We start from the raw sequence: 17,123 nt of genomic DNA on the forward strand, positions 1-17,123 counted from the left end.
GGACCAGGAATCCCCCGGAGCAGGCTGTGAGCCGTCCCCGAGAGAACATTCCTACTTTTTCCAGAATGACCCGAGCTTCAACAGCCTCGCCCCCAGCCAACTTTGGCGGCCGACGCTGGCAAGGGCCGCGGGTTCCTCCGCCCGGGGCTGCGTGCTGAGCTCCCCGAGCCCCAGCCCTCCCTCGACGCCCCGGGCCGTGCCGCCGGCTGTCCCGCGTTCTGGGTTCCCCTTTATTCGCTCTGCCGTCCGACCTCTCTCCTCCAACACCCTCATCTCCACTAGTCTCCGAGGGCCCAGGGGTCTCCAGCTCCCACCTCTCCAGCTCTTCTCTCGGGGAATTTCCCTATGGTTGTATTTTCTCCCGTCCCCGTCCGGCTCCTCCGGCTCCTGGCTCCTCCGAGTGGAGTCGCTCGGACCCACCCCTCCCGCGCTCCCCCAGGACTTTCCAGTTCCTCTCATCCCGACTCCCCAGGGTTGGACAGCAGCTGCAGGCTCTGGGCCGGCGCTCAGCTCGGAGGGCTGAGGGCTGGGAGCTCACCAGTCTCTCCAAGATGCCAGGCCCCTGCCTCCGAAGCCAGCTCACGCCCTACAATGCGACGTGTCCTCCTGGTCCCAGCGCACAGTGGGCACTCAGCAACTGCCGAATAAATGAATAGGTGAGTGAGTGAGCAAGGCTTAGACACACCCTACTGTAGAAAAAACAACAACAAAAAAAGCTTGATTAGATCCTGGAATTCAACCTACAAATATTTACTGAGGGCCATCCTGGTTGAAGGGCTTAGTAGAGGTGACCCTGGAAGGAGGTAGCATTGTCATGGAAAACCCTGGGGTCTGGAGTCAGGACCTGTCTTCAGCGTTTGGTTACTTAACGACTCTGGGGAAGTCAGGTATCTCCCTAGGCCTTTTTTCCTAAACCTAAAATGAGGACGATGATAAGACTTGATCTCACAGGGCTGTTGTGAAGATTCAGTGAGAAAATACATGAAAGATTAAACACTATATGATGCTTGATGTTACTATAACTCTAGATGTAAAGCATTGTAAATGCTAAGACCAAATTTCAATATCCTAGTATGCACTGAGTTCATAGGTGCCTTGTATACAACATGTGCTCCCAGACCGACCCCAGGGACCCCAAGGGAGGTGGATGGAGTAATGCAACTTCTCCGTTTTTTTTTTTTTAAGATTTTATTTATTTATTCATGAGAGACAAACTGGGGAGGGGTGCAGAGACACAGGCAGAGGGAGAAGCAGGCTCCATGGAGGGAGCCTGAAGTGGGACTCAATCCCAGGTCTCCAGGATCACGGCCTGGGCTGAAGGCAGCGCTAAACCGCAGAGCCACCCAGGCTGCCCAACTTCTCTGTTTTTAATTCCCAATTTAACCTACAGACCCTGGATGATAATTTTCATCCTAGAAGGGACTTTACTCCTAAAATCGGTTGCTTAATTTTCCTCTCCTTTCCCAGCAGGATCCAGCAGCAGCAGCCCCTGGGGCCTTGCGCTCCACCCGCTAGCCTCACAGGTCAGAGCTGATCAGCAAAGGGAGAGGGGAGCCGTGCTGGCTGCAAGGAGGGTGTCCCGCAGCCGGGAGAGCATCCTGGAACCTGAGGTGGAGCGGCAGGGCTGGCTGGCGCCAGGACCAAGCCGGGAACAGGGAGAAGAGGGGGGCGGTGCGGAGAGAATGTGTCCACGGTCGAGGCGGACATCCCTACCCCGGGAAGCTTAGGCCATTTCCCGTGTTGGACCCTTGTGCCAGAAATTCCTCAAGAAAAATCCTTAGGCCGGGATGCTCCAGGAGGAGCTGGGCGCTAGGGCTGTGCCAGGCCGCGGGAGCGCACCTCGCACCTCGTTGGGGGAAGGAGGGGAGGAGAAGGGATCTCATCCAGGGGCTGGGGAGGAGGATATGCGCTGCAGCCTTGGACCCCTGGAAGAAATCGGCCACCACCCTTTCTAAGCTCGTCGCTGCCGGGAGCAGACAGTGCAGGCATGGCCTGGTCCCAGTGCAAGGCCCCTAGGGGACAGCGCCCCCTTGCCGGCCGCGGGCGTTCCCACTCCAGCCCCCAGCCTTGGCGCCAGGTCCGCCGGGTTCCCGAGCCCAGCGCGCTCGCAGAGGGGGCCGCGCCCAGGCACCAGCTTAGGAAGAGGCTCGGCCCGGGGAGCGCAGGGCGGTCAAGTGGGATTCCGGAGACCTTTGGCAAAATTGGAGAAAACAGCCGGGGGCGGGCGCAGAGAGAAACAAGTTGTTATTGTTGTTTCCAGTTGTTTCATTTCTTGCACTGCGTCTGGGGAGAGTGCACCAGACTTGAGTTGATCAGGGCCTGGGCGTTAAGGGCCACAGGGCTCGCATGGGTGCCGCCGTCTGCTCACGGGAACCTGGGCTCTTTTGCTCGCTCCATTCCTTCACTACTTAATTTGCACCACACATTCATTTACCTGGGCAACTGTATGTGAACGTGCCCGGGTGCAGGCGGTGCTAAGGGATGCGGGTCCCTGTGACCCCTCTGCCTCTCTCGTCATTGCGACCTTCAGTCCTCCGGAACTCCGTGTAGACCTCAAGCGTCCCCAAAGCCTGAGGCTGAAGGGCTGAGCGGGAGGGCCAAGACTGGCGACCCTCTTCCTTTCCCCCTCCCCTCACAGCCAACAGCCCCAACACTTGCTGGGGACCCCCCAGGACTGCAGCCAGGTGCAGGATGAGGTTCCCAGCAGCGAATCCATAAGCAATCAACCAAGAAGTCTCAAGTAGGAGCTATGGAGTTGGGTTCACAGCGGAGAGGGATGGGGGTTCCTGCAGACATGGAAGAGCAGGGTTCCAGTAGCAGTCCGTGTGTGACTACGCAGGGACACAGTGGACACCACCCGAGTACCAGAGCACCATGCAGCTGGACCTGTCCGCCCACAGACATGAGCCTTACCTTCCGGTGTATATTGCATGAACTGGCTCTCCGCTCCTTCCAATGATTTTTGCATTCTTTCCTTCCTTTTCTTTTTTCCTTTCCTCTTTCCCTAGTTCCCTCCAGCCCTCCCTCCCTCCTTCTTCTTTCTCTTCTCCTCCTTATTTTCCCCTTTCTTTCCTCTCTCCCATGTCTTTCTTTAGCTCTGTAGTTGAACACCGGTTTTTAGGAACACAGATCTAGAAGTCTGAAACCCCCAGTGTAAATTGCTGCAACTTACTAGCCGTGTCACCGTAGTTCATTTACTTGATCTCAGCCTCAGTTTCTTCATCTGTAAAATGAGGATAAAATCACGATTACTGATATAGTAGTTGTGAAATCATCTCCTATACGTTAAAGAATTGTGAAATGTTATAATGAATGAATGACATTCTTAATAAAATTAATAGGTTTGGGCCTTCAAAACTTTCCCCTGGAGGAGTTTTCCTTACTCTATTCCAAACTTAAGAATTTTGGTGCCTCTAGGAGAAGGAGAAGGGGAACTGGGAGCACATTCCCTGCTCAAATTGGCAGCTCTGACACCAGAGCTCTGCATCTGGACTGAACTGGTAGAGCCAGAGCTGCCAGCTTTCATCTCTCCAGGGGTTTTGTGTGTATGTTTTGCTGGTGCATTTTGTCCCTCATACCAAGCTGGAAGTTGAAGTCATCATCACCACCATCATCTTGGCTCACACTAATTTATCTGTATTTGATTGACAGTCTTTGTAAAGGTCATTTGCTGACTCATCTGAGCTTCTATACAAATCCTCTTTGAAGCAGGCAGCCCAAATGGTGTTATTAAGCACTTTCCCTGATGAGGCAGGTGAGGCTCCAGCACTCAAGTGACAGAGCAGAGACGTGGCCACACATCTCTTGCCTTCCTGTCTTTGCTACCTGGTTGCAGGGCTCCCAGGGGTCAGCTCCCAGCTTCCAACGCTTAACAGAGCCCCAGGCTGGAGAGAAGGGCTCCTAACCAGCTGCTATGTCTTTCACTGTCCCTGTGCCCTCTCCAGTCTGGTGTCTCCAAGTTCCATGGGACCTTGCCTCATCCAAAAGGTGTTTGAAGTTCAAGGAAATGTGAAAAGCAAATGAGCAAACCCCATTGGCAGTGGGTGAAGTGCATGCTGGAGAGCCAGGAAACCTGTCCAGGCCTGCCAGCTGCCTCTCCCCCTACTCCTCAAGGCTGATCCAGCAACAAGAAGCCCTGACTTCCCTCTGAGAAGCTCTGCTCAGAGCTTCTCTTTTCTAACCCAGAGGAAGTCTCTTCATAGTCATTTAGGAGAAATTCATCAAGGTCCCTAATTGAGAATAATTTGGGTAGGTGGGATTAAACCACACAGAACGGATTTAAGAGGTACCAGTGGGTTTACCAGAGCATAAGGAAACTCAGACAGAGCTTCATTGCATCTGAGGTTTAACTGCTTTTCTACAGGGGACTAAGGGAAGTAGAATAGGGTTTTCAAACTGCATTGTTCCTGAATGTGGGTAGTGTACACCTCCTGCCAATATCCAAGCCCCCTTGTAAGGACTTCATACTAACAAAACACTGAGGTACAGAAGCCCAGGTCTTCTTGAGATGGCCCAGATCAGACTTCCCATGCACAGAATCCCCCCTCTTCATAAAAGTGCTCATCTCTGATTAATCATGTCTCCCAACAAATGGTGGCAAGAACCCTGACTTGAAGTCAGAAGACACAAGTCCAGTCCATGGCCTACCACTGGCTGCACAGAGCTGAACCCTGTCACCTAACCAATGCACAGGGTGTAGAGTTACGTGAGATTCAGTGAGTTCATGAATGGCTTGCCCGTATTGTATGCACTCTCCGGGGTAAGGCAGAGAGAAGCCAGTGCTCATTCTGGGATTTGTGTTTGCTTCTCCCCAGCACTGAGGGCCAGGAGAGTTCCAAGCCAAGAACACACCTTTTCTACATTAATTTTCTCCTACTCCACTCTGAACAATGACCAGTTTTTCTCCTATAAGGACTATGTATGTAGGATTGCTGCACTGAAATGGCCTCTATTTAGTCAGAAGCTAGACTTTCAGACTTTAGATGGAAAAAAAAACAACAAATTACAGGAAAAACCAATAGTTGTTTCAAGGGGGTATTTATCCTACTGCCTATTCTTTCCAAATGCCTAAGAGGAGGAAAGGAAACTAAACTAGAAGTCATCTTTAAATAATACACAATGGAAATAGGAATAAATGGGAACAAGTCTTTTCTCAGGCTATCTGTACATGAGTTTGATTTCTGGGTAAATAGTGGCAAGGTCATGACTGATGTCATGAGGTGATACTGATAGGGATCTCATCATGGAGAACTCTGTCATCAGCCAACGATTCTGGTATGAGAAGCTAAGAATACATCTTGTTTGTTTAGCTTATGAAATTGTCTTCATGGATGGATTTCGACTTACCATTATTTTGTGTTGTGCTTTTTAATAAGGTATAACATGCCTATGGAGAAGTCTGTGGATGGTGACTGTTGGCTGAGACTTCACAAGGGGAACACAGCTGCATAAGTAATGCTCAGATCATGAAACAGAATGTTACTAGCCCTACTATTCTTTTTTTATTTTTTATTTTTAGCCCTACTATTTTAAGGCATCCCATTACCACCAAATGGTAAGTTCCCTTGGGCAAGATTGAATATCATTCTATTTTATATTAATAGAAAATTTGAGGTATAGCAAAGCCAACATATCAGGGGACAGTTGCTATTGGAAAGGTAGTTACTCACAGTTCCCAAGAGGGCACTCCATACTCTTGGAGACACATGGGGAAGCATTGGGAGAGGGGCAAAAGCCTTCATTGTGGTTTCCTTAGAAAGGCAGTGAGAGAGAGGAAGCAGGGTTAGGATTGGCTAGTCTGAAGAATTTGTGTGGGCTCTGGAGTATAAGAGCTGTCCCTGGTTATTTGGTACTGGCCTTGAGGTGATTTGGGCAGGTAGATAGTGGCCGAGAGTGCGAGAGCTCGATAAAGGAGGTGGTTGTGGGTGTGGGTTTGTATCTGAAAAGTGCACTAGCAGTTGAGTTGTTTACTATGTCTAGGAATTGGCTAGCATTGGGAGGGGGCAGTCCCTCCAGAGTCAGCAAGGTCCCTGATATCAAAGCATCAAGATATAGACAACAAAGGACTCTGTTAATACACAGTTATTTTTGATACTCTAGAACCTAAAGTAATCTGTTGCACATAAAGGAAATTCAGTGGAAAGGGAAAGATGGAAGGAAAGAGGAAGGAAGGGAGGGAGAGCAGTGGGAACAATGTGCAGTGGGTGGGTGGCTAGGTGGACAACAAGACGGCTCACTTCCCACAAGCACTGAAGTGAGTTGCCCATAACAACTCATGTGAACAGGCTGCATTCAACAGCTCCTGGATTTATATTCAGAAAGATGGGATGTCTCGGCAGTCTTAGCTGTCCCTTTATGAAGACTTCACTGGGAAACACACCCCTCATTCAATATACCCATCCCATCATTCAATATATCCACTCAAGAACCATCTAAACTGGTTCTTGAATGATTTGCCCCACATTTCCACTAGTATGTAATAGTGATCTAGGAATGGATGTGCTCCAGTTTTCTACTGCTGTGTGATTAACCACCCTAATACACTAGGTGACCCTGTGTGTCAGGATTTTGGATAGTGTACAGTGAAGGTGTCTGCTTCATGATATCTGAGGTCTCAGCTGGAAAGACACGAATAACTGAAAGTAACTTGAATGGTGAGGAGCTGAAACTTATCTGGAAGGTTCTTCAGCCATGTGTTTGACACCAGGGCACCCGGGCTGGGATCACTCAAAGGCTGAGCTAAGTGGAGACTGTTAACCAGAGTGTCTATTCATAAAATTCCATATTGTATTGGCTTCCTTTTAGCATGGTTGCCTGATTATAGATGGGCTTCTTAAATGTTAACTCGGCTCCAAAAATGAGAGTTCCCACAAACAAGGCAAAAGCTACATAGTATTTTTTTACTTTGGCCCAGAAGTCACATGGCATCACCTCTAACCAATATTCTATTGGTCAAAGCAGTCACAAGCCTGCCCAGATTAAAGGGGAGGGAACATAGATCCTCAAGTCTCAATATGGGAAGGGTCAAATAATTGTGGCATGCTTTAAAACTACTATAAGATGTGTGTATGTGTGAAATGATGGTAGTAAGAACACCATAAATTTAAAACTGACAAATAACTAACTCATAACAACACTCCTTCCCACCCCAAGGTCAATGTCAAGACAAAGAAGTATGTCACCCTCTTCTTCATGTCTTCTGCCCACATACATTACATAATACCATTCCTTTAAAAGTTCTTCAAAGCTTCCCTAAAGAAAATAATAGAAATAGGGTAACAATAATTTCATTTTTAAGATGGAGAATGCTGAGGCATAAGGCGTATAAGGGTCATAAAACAATTTAAAGAATGGGACTGGGTCTGGATATGGAAATTTCACTTGAAGAAAGCTTAATGAGTTATGGATCCACATTTGGAACGGGAATTTGTAAAGTTTTATTGGAAGGAAAAAAAGTTTTATTGGAAGGGGTGGTTGAGGTATTTAGTAAGAACTGAAGTGCAGGGATCCCTGGGTGGCGCAGCGGTTTGGCGCCTGCCTTTGGCCCAGGGCGCGATCCTGGAGACCCGGGATCGAATCCCACATCAGGCTCCCGGTGCATGGAGCCTGCTTCTCCCTCCGCCTGTGTCTCTGCCTCTCTCTCTCTCTCTCTCTCTGTGACTATCATAAATAAATAAAAAATTAAAAAAAAATTAAAAAAAAAAAAGAACTGAAGTGCAGATAAGGAAAATGGTTTCCAAGACCTTCTTCAACTGGGTTTTTAACTGTTACCATCCTCTCACTTCCAACACTGGATCTAGTCAACATAATGTTTGGAGCAGAACTAGTAGCAGTCCTGTTTACTTATATAAACAGGTATTTTACCTATTTATTTTTAGCTATTTATTTTTAAAAATAATCTGAAGTGCTCTTACAAATCACATCTTGGTTCATTTCCAAACATCCTACAGGGAAAACAAGGAATGTATATTATTATCACCCTAGTTTTATAGATGAGCAGCTAAGAATAATAGACATTAAATGACAGCTAGTGAGTGGCAGAATGGGTAAAATGATTCAGCCCAAGGCTCTCTCAAGACACATTTATTGCTTAATTCTCCACAAGATATAGGGCCTGAAAGAAATGAGGCTGGATCCAAATAAACAACATAATGTGTAAGAAAGTAAACTTTAAAATACAGAAACTTCCACTTCTGCCCATGATGGAGAAATAGGGATCAGATATATCTTCCCACCTTCAACCATTAAACTAGATGAAATATATAAAACTAGAGTTTTCAGACATTGTTCACAGACAGTGTGGAACAATAATGATGCTGGAAAAGATAAATAAACAAGGTGAACCCAATAAGGTCCCCTGCTCATTGTCTGGAGAAAGCTTCCAGATCATAGCACAGGGAAGAGAAACTGAAACAGAGACCAGGGATTTTGCTGTGTCAAGGAGACAATGTTCTCAGCTCAGGGATGACAAAGCAAAGAAGAGACTACACAGAGGATGAATCTGAAAGATTTGCAGAAGGGTCTCCTGGATATTTGGCTGAATATTCATCTGCACATGTATGTGAAAAAAATACTAAGGCTGTATGGGGAAAAAAATCTAGAAAAAAGTAGGATAAATAATCTGAGTTCACAAGAGCCACAAAGTTCCTGTCCCTACCGTCCAAGGTATAAAAGACCTCTTAATACATGAGGCATCAGGTATTGTCCTCAGAAGACTATTGCCTAATAAAAGAAGTACAACTCATAATCAGGATAAAAACAACAACAACAATAGAAATAGAATCAGAAATGGTAATGGAGATAGCAGATAAGTATATTAAAAGAGCTATTTTAAATATACTCCATATGTTCAAGAAGACAGAGGAAAACAAAAACATGATGGGGACAGAAATAAAAGATCTAAAAAAGACTCAAATAAAAATTTTAAAGGTAAAATATACAATATTTGAAATACAAAATATACTAAGATTAACATCAGATTAGACATTATAGAAAATATATTAGTAAACAAGAAACAACCTATTCATAATGAAAAGCAGAGAGAAAAATAACTGAAAATAGAGAAGCAATAACCCGTGAGACAATATTAAGTGGCCTACCATAAAAGCAAGTGGAGTCCAGAATAAAAGGAGATACGGAAATCCATATTTGAGAAAATAATGGGTAAAATATTTCCAGAGTTAATGGAAGCTATAAATCCACTGTTTCAATAAGATCAACAATCTTCAACCAGAAGAAATATAAAGAAACCACAAAAAAGATACATCATGGTTGAACTTCTGAAAATCTTAAAAGCAATCATAATTAAAATGACACAGAACTATAAAGAACAAAGATAAGAATTACAGCAGAGTCCATGCTTGAAACTATGCAATCCAGAAGACTACAGAATAACTTTTTAAAGTGATAGAAGAAAAAATTTTAAATTCACAACCTAGAATTCTATATCCAGCCAAAATATCCCTTAAAACAAAAACAAAATACTTTTCAAACAGGCAGAAACTTAGCGAATTCATTTTCAGTAGCCTGGCACTACAAAAATTCTGAAGGAAATTCTTCAGGCAAAGGTAAGTGATACCAGATGGAAATTTGGATCCACATAAAGGAATGATAATACATGGGTAAATATAAAAGACATCTTTCTACTTTAAGAACCTCTTTGAAAGATAATTGATTCTTTAAAGCAAAACTAATAGCAACATATAATGGTACTTATAACATGTAGAAATAAAATATTATGACAATAGCCCCAAGGCCATGAGAAGGGAAATGAAAACATACTGTTGTGATGTTCTTATTCTATATGTGAGGTGATATTACAGTATTTAATGGTAGACTGATCAATTAAAGATAAATGTAAACTCTATAGCAACCACTTTAAAAAAAAGAGCAGAGTTACTGTTGATAAAATTATATCAGAAAAAATTCAATTAATCTAATTTATCCAAGACATGAAAGGAGGGAAAAAAAAGATAAAGACCAGATGGTACAAACAGAAAACACAGATTAAAACCCAATCATATTGATGATTACATCAACCATTTGTGGCCTAAACACTCCATTTAAAAGGAGGAAATTGTCAGATTGAAAAAAGAAGCAAGACTCAACTATATGGTGCCCATAAGAAAATCACTTTAGACACAAAAACACAGATAGATTAAAAATAAAAGCATGGGAATTCTAGTTTCCAGTCTGGCATGTAAGGAGCCTGGAAATCATCAATCCCATTCTAACGATAAGAAAAAAAAAATAAACTGAAAATCAACAACTCTTCTTAGATCCATCATAGAATTGAGGGTATGAAAAGTCATGGATACGAAATAATAAAAAAATATATTCATCTCTGTCCCTGGTTCCTAGGACAGAGCTTCTGAAACCTTTGCAATTTCCTAAAAAGAGCACTAGTAGCATCTTTGTTCTTTTGAGGTGATTCTGAGTGGGCATCTGGATGGCCCCTGGATAGAGGCTGGTCACCAGAAAGATCAAGCTTGGGAGGCACCTGGGTGGCTCAGTGGTTGAACATCTGCCTTCCACTCAGGTCATGATCCTAGGTTCCTGGGATCGAGTCCCACATCAGGCTCCCCACAGGGAGTCTTCTTCTCCCTCTGCCTATGCCTCTGCCTTTCTCTCTCTCTCTCTCTCTCTCTCTCTCTCTCTCTCTGTCTCACAAATAAATAAATAAAATCTTTTTAAAAAAAGAAAGAAAAATCAAGCTTGGAATTTTTCAGCCCCACTTTTACTTCCCCAGACATGGTAGTGGAGCTGCAAATGGAGTTAATAATTGATCTCGCCTACATGAGATAGCCTTCATAAAATCCCCAAAGTATGACATCTGGAGAGGTTCCAGGTGGGTGAACACATACATACCAGGAGGCTAGCATGCCCCAAACTCCTTCGGGATAGACTCTCCTGTGCCCTACCACACCTTGCCCTATCTACCTCTTTATCTGGCTGTTCATCTGTATCCTTTATCATATCCCTTAATAAATTGGTAAACATAAGGGTTTTCCTGAGATCTATGAGTCATTCTAGCAATTCTGTGGAACCCAAGGAGGGGGGTCATTGGAACCTCTGATCTATAGTCAGTTGTTCAGAAGCATAGGTAACAAGTGAGTTTGCAACTGGCATTTGAAGTGCATGTACACAGGAGGGGAGCAGTCTTGTGGAACTGGACCTTTAGCCTGTGAGATCTGATGCTATCTCTGGGTAGATAATGTCAGAATTCAAGTAAATTATAGGACAGCCTACAGGTGTTTCAGCGAATTGCTTGGTGTGGTGAAGAATTTCCACACATTTGGTGACCAGAAGTGAAATTCTTTGTGTGAGTAGTAAAGGAGACTCACAGGCAAAAAACATACAGTAGGGAAGAACTGGTACTTCCCCCCTACGCAGAAGGAAAAAAACAGGTTTTTCCAAACACAAGGCTAACTGCTGTCCCCAAGACTGAAGAGTCAGATAGGTGGATACAAAGAATCACAACTTACCTAAGCAGAAACCCATAAGGAGAATCTTCCACAGGAACCAGTACCAGGTTCCTTTTACTCAGTATATCATATCTGGTTTTCAAGAAAAAAAAAAAATACAAGGCATACTAAAGGCAAAGAACACTGTTTGAAGAGACAGAGTGAGCATCAGAACCTAACTCAGATATGACAGGGATGTTGGTATTACCAGACTGGGAATTTCAAGTAACTATGATTAATATGCTAAGCGTTCTAGTCTAACAAGTGGACAACATGCAAGAACAGATAGATAATGTAAACAGAGATGGGAATTCTAAGAAAAAATAAAAAGAAATGTTCAAAATCAAAGCACTATAACAAAATTGAAGAATATTTTGAGTCTTTTGGTTCATTAGTAGACTGGATATGACTAAGCAAAGAATCAGTGAGCTTGGGGATATGCTTTTTTTTTTTTAAGATTTTATTTATCCATTCATGAGAGACACACACAGAGAGAGGCAGAGACACAGGCAGAGGGAGAAGCAGGCTCCATGCAGGGAGCTCCATGTGGGACTCAACCCCGGGACTCCAGGATCACACCTTGGGCCAAAGGCAGATGCTAAACTGCTGAGCCACCCAGGGATCCCTGGGGATATGTCAGTAGAAACTCCCCAAACTGAAAAGCAAATAGAAAAAAATGGAAAGAATATTCAAGAACTGTGGGACAACTACAAAAGGTATAGCATATGTGTAAAGGAATTATATTCTCACGTAGAATAAAAGAACAGAGAAAAAAGAACAGAAGAAATATTTGAATCAATAATGACCAAGAATTTCCCAAACCACATAATCCAGAAACTCAGAGAAGAGTTCCAAGAAGGATTAATGCCAAAAAAATCTATACCTAGGTGTATCATATTCAAAGTGCATGAAATCAAAGACAAAGAAGAAAATCCTGATACAGGAAAACTTGCCTTACCTAGAGAGGAATAAGGATAAGAGTTACACTGGACTTCTCTTTAGAAATCATTCAAACAGGAAGAAAGTGGAGGAAATGGTCCAAGTTTTCCACATTCTCACTATACTTGTTACTTTTGGTTTTGTTTTCCTTTCCATAACAGCCATCTTAGTGGGTACAAAACACCTTCTTGTAGTTTTAACTCACATTTCCCTAGTGATGTTGAGCATTTTCTCATGTGCTTATTGGCCATTGGCAAATCTTCTTTGAAGAAATATATGTTCAAGTTCTTTGGGCATTTTTATTTTTTAAAATATTTTATTCATTTATTTAATTGAGAGAGAGAGCGGGAAAGGGCAGAGGGGACGAGAGAGGCACAAGTAAACTCCAGGGTGAGCATGGAGCCCCATGCAGGGCTTGGTCGTGCGAGATCACGACCTTAGCTGAAATCAAGAGTCAGAGATTAAAAAAAAAAAAAAAAAAAAAGAGTCAGAGATTAACCACCTGAGCCACCTAGGTGGTCCTCCTTTGGACATTTTTAGAGTTATGTTTTGTTGTTGAGTTGTAGAATCTCTTGATATATCCTGGATTTCAATTCATTACCAGATATATTATTTGCAAATATTTTCTCCCATTTCATGAGTTTCATTTTTATCATGTTCTTTCATACATAATTTTTTAAAAATTTTGATGAAGTCTAGCTTTCTCTTTTGTTGCCTATACTTAGGATGTCGTACCCAAGATATAAATGTCAAACCCAATGTCATGAATTTTTCCTCTATGTTTTCCTTCTAAAAGTTTTAGAATTTTAGCCCTACATTTACATCTTTGATACACTTTGTTAATTTTTATGTATGGTGGAAGGCAAGAATCCAACTTTTACTTTTTTGCATGTGAATATCCAGTTTTCTTTAATACTGTTTGCTCAAGACTGCCCGTTCCCCATTTAATGGTCTTTGTCACCCTTGTCAAAATTCATTTGGGCAGGGGTGCCTGAGTGACTCAGTTAAGTGTCTGATTTCAGCTTAGGTAATGATTTCGGGGTCTCGGGATCAAGCCCCAAGTTGGGTTCCTGGCTCAGCAGGGAGTCTGCTTCTCCTCTGCCCCTTTTCCTGCTCATGCTCTCTTTCATAAATAAATAAATAAATAAATAAATAAATAAATAAATAAATAAATAAATAAAATCTTTTAAAAAATTGTTTGGCTATACAGGTAAGGGTTTATTTCTGGGGGTCTCTATTCTATTGGTCTATTTATCTTTCTTTAAGCCAGTACCACAGTATTTTAGTTACCACAACTATGTAGCAAGTTTTGAAAGCAGAAAGTGGGAGACTTCCAACTTTTTTTTTTTTTTTATGATTTGTTTGACTATTTGAGTCCCTTGAGGTTCCATGCGAATTTTAGGATGGATTTTTCTATTTCTCCAAAAATATGTCCTTAGAATTTAGTCAAGATTTCATTGAATCTGTAGATTGTTTGGGCAGTACTAACATCTTAAATATATTAAGTCTTCCAATCCATAAACATGGAATGTCTTTCCATTTATTTGTCTTCTTTAATTTCTTTCAGCAATATTTTGTAGTTTCTTAACCAAGCCTCCTGGGTTGAGTTTACTACTAAGTATTTTATTCTTTCTGATGCTATGTTAAATGAAAATTGTCCCTTAATCTCCTCTTGCATTGTTTATTGTTAGTGTATAGAAACCAACTGACCTTTGTGTGTTGATTTTGCATCCTGCAACTTTGATGAATTTGTTTATTCTAAGTTTTGAAAAATACATATATAATCTTTATATTTTTCTACATGTAAGATCATGTCACTATGAACTGAGATAGTTTTACTTCTTCCTTTGAATTCTGGATACCTTTTAATTTTTTTTTTCTTGGCCTACTTGCTCTATGATGTCCAGTCTTATGCTGAATAGAAATGGTGAGAGTGATAGTTAAGAGACCAAACCGATGGTGGATGGAGTGGAGGTGGGCGGGTGATAGGTTAAGAGGGTGACGAGTATTAAGGAGGGCACTTGCTGGGATGAGCACTGTGTGCTATATGTAAGTGATGAATCACTAAATTTTACTTCTGAAATGGTGAGAGTGGACATCATTGAATTGTTCCTGATATTAGAGGAAAAGCATTCAGGTCTTTCTTCTTTGACCATGATGCTGGTTTGTTCATACATGGCCTTCAGTATGTTGAGGTAGTTCCTTTCTATTCTTCACTGGTTGAGTGTTTTTACCATGAGAGTGTTGAGCTTTATAAAATTCTTTTTTTTTTTTATCAGTTGAGATAATCATTTCTTCCCTTTCATTCTGTTAATTATGTGTATTACATTGATTGACTTTGTATGTTGAATCATTCTGGCATTTCGGGAATCAATCCCACTTGGATTATTGTGTAATCCATTCAATATGCTGCTGAATTCTGCTTGTGAGTATTTTATTGAGTATTTTTGCATCTATATTCACAAGGGGTATTAGTTTGTAGTTTTCCTTGTGTCTTTGTCTGGCTTTTGTATCAGAATAATGTTGGCCTCATAGAACAAGTTTGGAAATGTTTCCCCCTCTTCCATCTTTAGAAGAATTCGAGAAAGATTGGTATTGATTATTTAAATGTTTGGTAGAATTCATCTGTGAAGCCATCCATTCCCAGGCTTTTCTTGGGAGACTTTTGGTTTCTGATTCAATCTCCTTTGTAGCTCTATTTGGATTTTCTATTTCTTCATGTTTCAGTCTTGATAGTTTGTGTGTTCCTAGGAATTTGTTCATTTAATCTAGGCTATCTGATTTGTTGGCATACAATTTTTCATAGTACTTTCTTATAAGAGAGTATTTATATATAATCCCTTTTATTTCTATAAAGTTGGTGGTAGTGTCCTCTCGTTTCTGATTTTAATTATTTGAATCCTCTCGTGTGTGTGCTCTCTTTCTTTTTATTAGTCAGTCTAGTTAAGGGCATGCCAACTTTATTTATCTTTAATGAGAACCAATTCTTGGTTTTGTTGGTGCTATTGTTTTTCTATTTTCTTTTTTTCTTATCTCTGCTCCAATCTTTACCACTTCCTTCCTTCTGCTAGCTTTGGGTTTAGTTTGTTCTTCTTTTTCTAGTTCCTTAAGGTGTAGAATTATATTGCTGATTTGAGACTTTTTTCTTTTATAACGTAAGCATTTATAGGTATAATTTTCCTTCTTAGAACTGCTTTCTTTCACTGTATCTGATAGATTTTAGTATGTTGTGCCTTAAATTTTGTTTGTATCAATATATATTCTAATTTGCCTTATGAGTTCTCAGAGTCATTGGTTACTTAAAAATGTGTTGTTCAGTTTCCACATATTTGAGAATTTACTAGTTTTTTTTCTGCTGTTTATTCCTAGTTTCATTCTATTATGACTGACAAAGATATGTTCTGTGATTTCAGTCTTCTTAAATTTATTAAGATTTGTTTTGTGGCTTAGTATATGGTGCTTCCCAGAGAATGTTCCTTATGTACTTGAAAAAAATGTATATTCTGCTGTTGTTGGGTGGGGTATCTGTATACATCTGTTAGGTTCAATTGGTCCATACTGGACCAATTGTTTCTTTGTTGATCTTCTGTCTGGTTGTTGTTATTGAAATTGGAGTATTGAAATCTCCTACTATTATTGTATAACTATCTATTGCTCTTTTCAATCCTGTCAATATTTGTTTCATATATTTTAGAGCTCTGACATTTGGTGAATGTGTTATTATAATTGTTATAGGTTGGTGAATTGACCCTTTAATGTATAATATCCTTGTCTGTCATAAGTTTTCAACTTAAAATTTTTGACTTAAGTATAGCTACCCTGCTCTCTTAGTTACTATTTTCATGAAATATCTTTTTTCCATCCTTTCACTTTCAACCTATGATCCTTAGACCTCAAGTGCATCTTTTATAGACAGTGTATAGTTTTGGTGTGTGTATCTACTCTGCCATTCTGTCCTTTGATTGAGCAGTTTAGCCCATTTATGTTTAAAGTAATTACTGATATGGAAGCATTTACTTTTGATACTTTAAAAAATGTTCTGGGGGATCCCTGGGTGGCTCAGCGGTTTAGCACCTGCCTTTGGCCCAGGGCATGATGCTGGAGTCCTGGGATCGAGTCCCACATCAGGCTCCCTGTGTGGAGCCTGCTTCTCTCTCTCTCTCTCTCATGAATAAATAAATAAAATCTTTTAAAAAATGTTCTGTATGCTTATAGCTTTTCTTGGCCCTCATTTCCTCCATTACCACTTTTCTTTGTGTTCATCTAACTTGTAGTGATACATTTTGATTCTCATCTCCTTTTTGTATATTCTTTAGATAGTTTTCTGTGGTTACCAAGATATACATCCTAAAGTCATTAGAGTCTACCTTGAATTGATACCAACTTAATTTCCAGAAATAGTCTCTGAAAAAACACACAGTGGACTTACTAGACAAACACTTTAAAACAACTGTCTTAAATTTGCTAAGAGCTAAATGAAAACACAAAGAACTAAGTAACTCAGGAAAATTATATGTGAACAAAATGGCATAATAAAAAATATACAAATTATTTAAAAAGAACCAAACAAAATTCTCTGCTGCAAAATACAGATTCTATTTATTTATTCATGAGAGACAGAGAGAGAAAGGCAGACGGAGAAGCAGGCTCCACGCAGGGAGCCCGACGTGGGACTACATCCTGGGTCTCCAGGATCACGCCCTGGGCTGAAGGCAGCGCTAA

General features: G+C 41.5%; 1 long non-coding RNA gene across 1 annotated transcript; it reads left to right on the plus strand.

Annotated features, from left to right (window-relative positions):
• Window positions 1-523: 523 nt before the first annotated feature.
• Window positions 524-3,361, plus strand: LOC140593843 (uncharacterized). Its single transcript, XR_011994179.1, has 2 exons — window positions 524-656; window positions 1,468-3,361. It is a non-coding gene; the product is annotated as an uncharacterized lncRNA (long non-coding RNA).
• Window positions 3,362-17,123: the final 13,762 nt, after the last annotated feature.

This window comes from Vulpes vulpes, chromosome 9, assembly GCF_048418805.1.
Source record: "Vulpes vulpes isolate BD-2025 chromosome 9, VulVul3, whole genome shotgun sequence".
In the NCBI taxonomy this organism is placed as follows: domain Eukaryota; kingdom Metazoa; phylum Chordata; class Mammalia; order Carnivora; family Canidae; genus Vulpes; species Vulpes vulpes.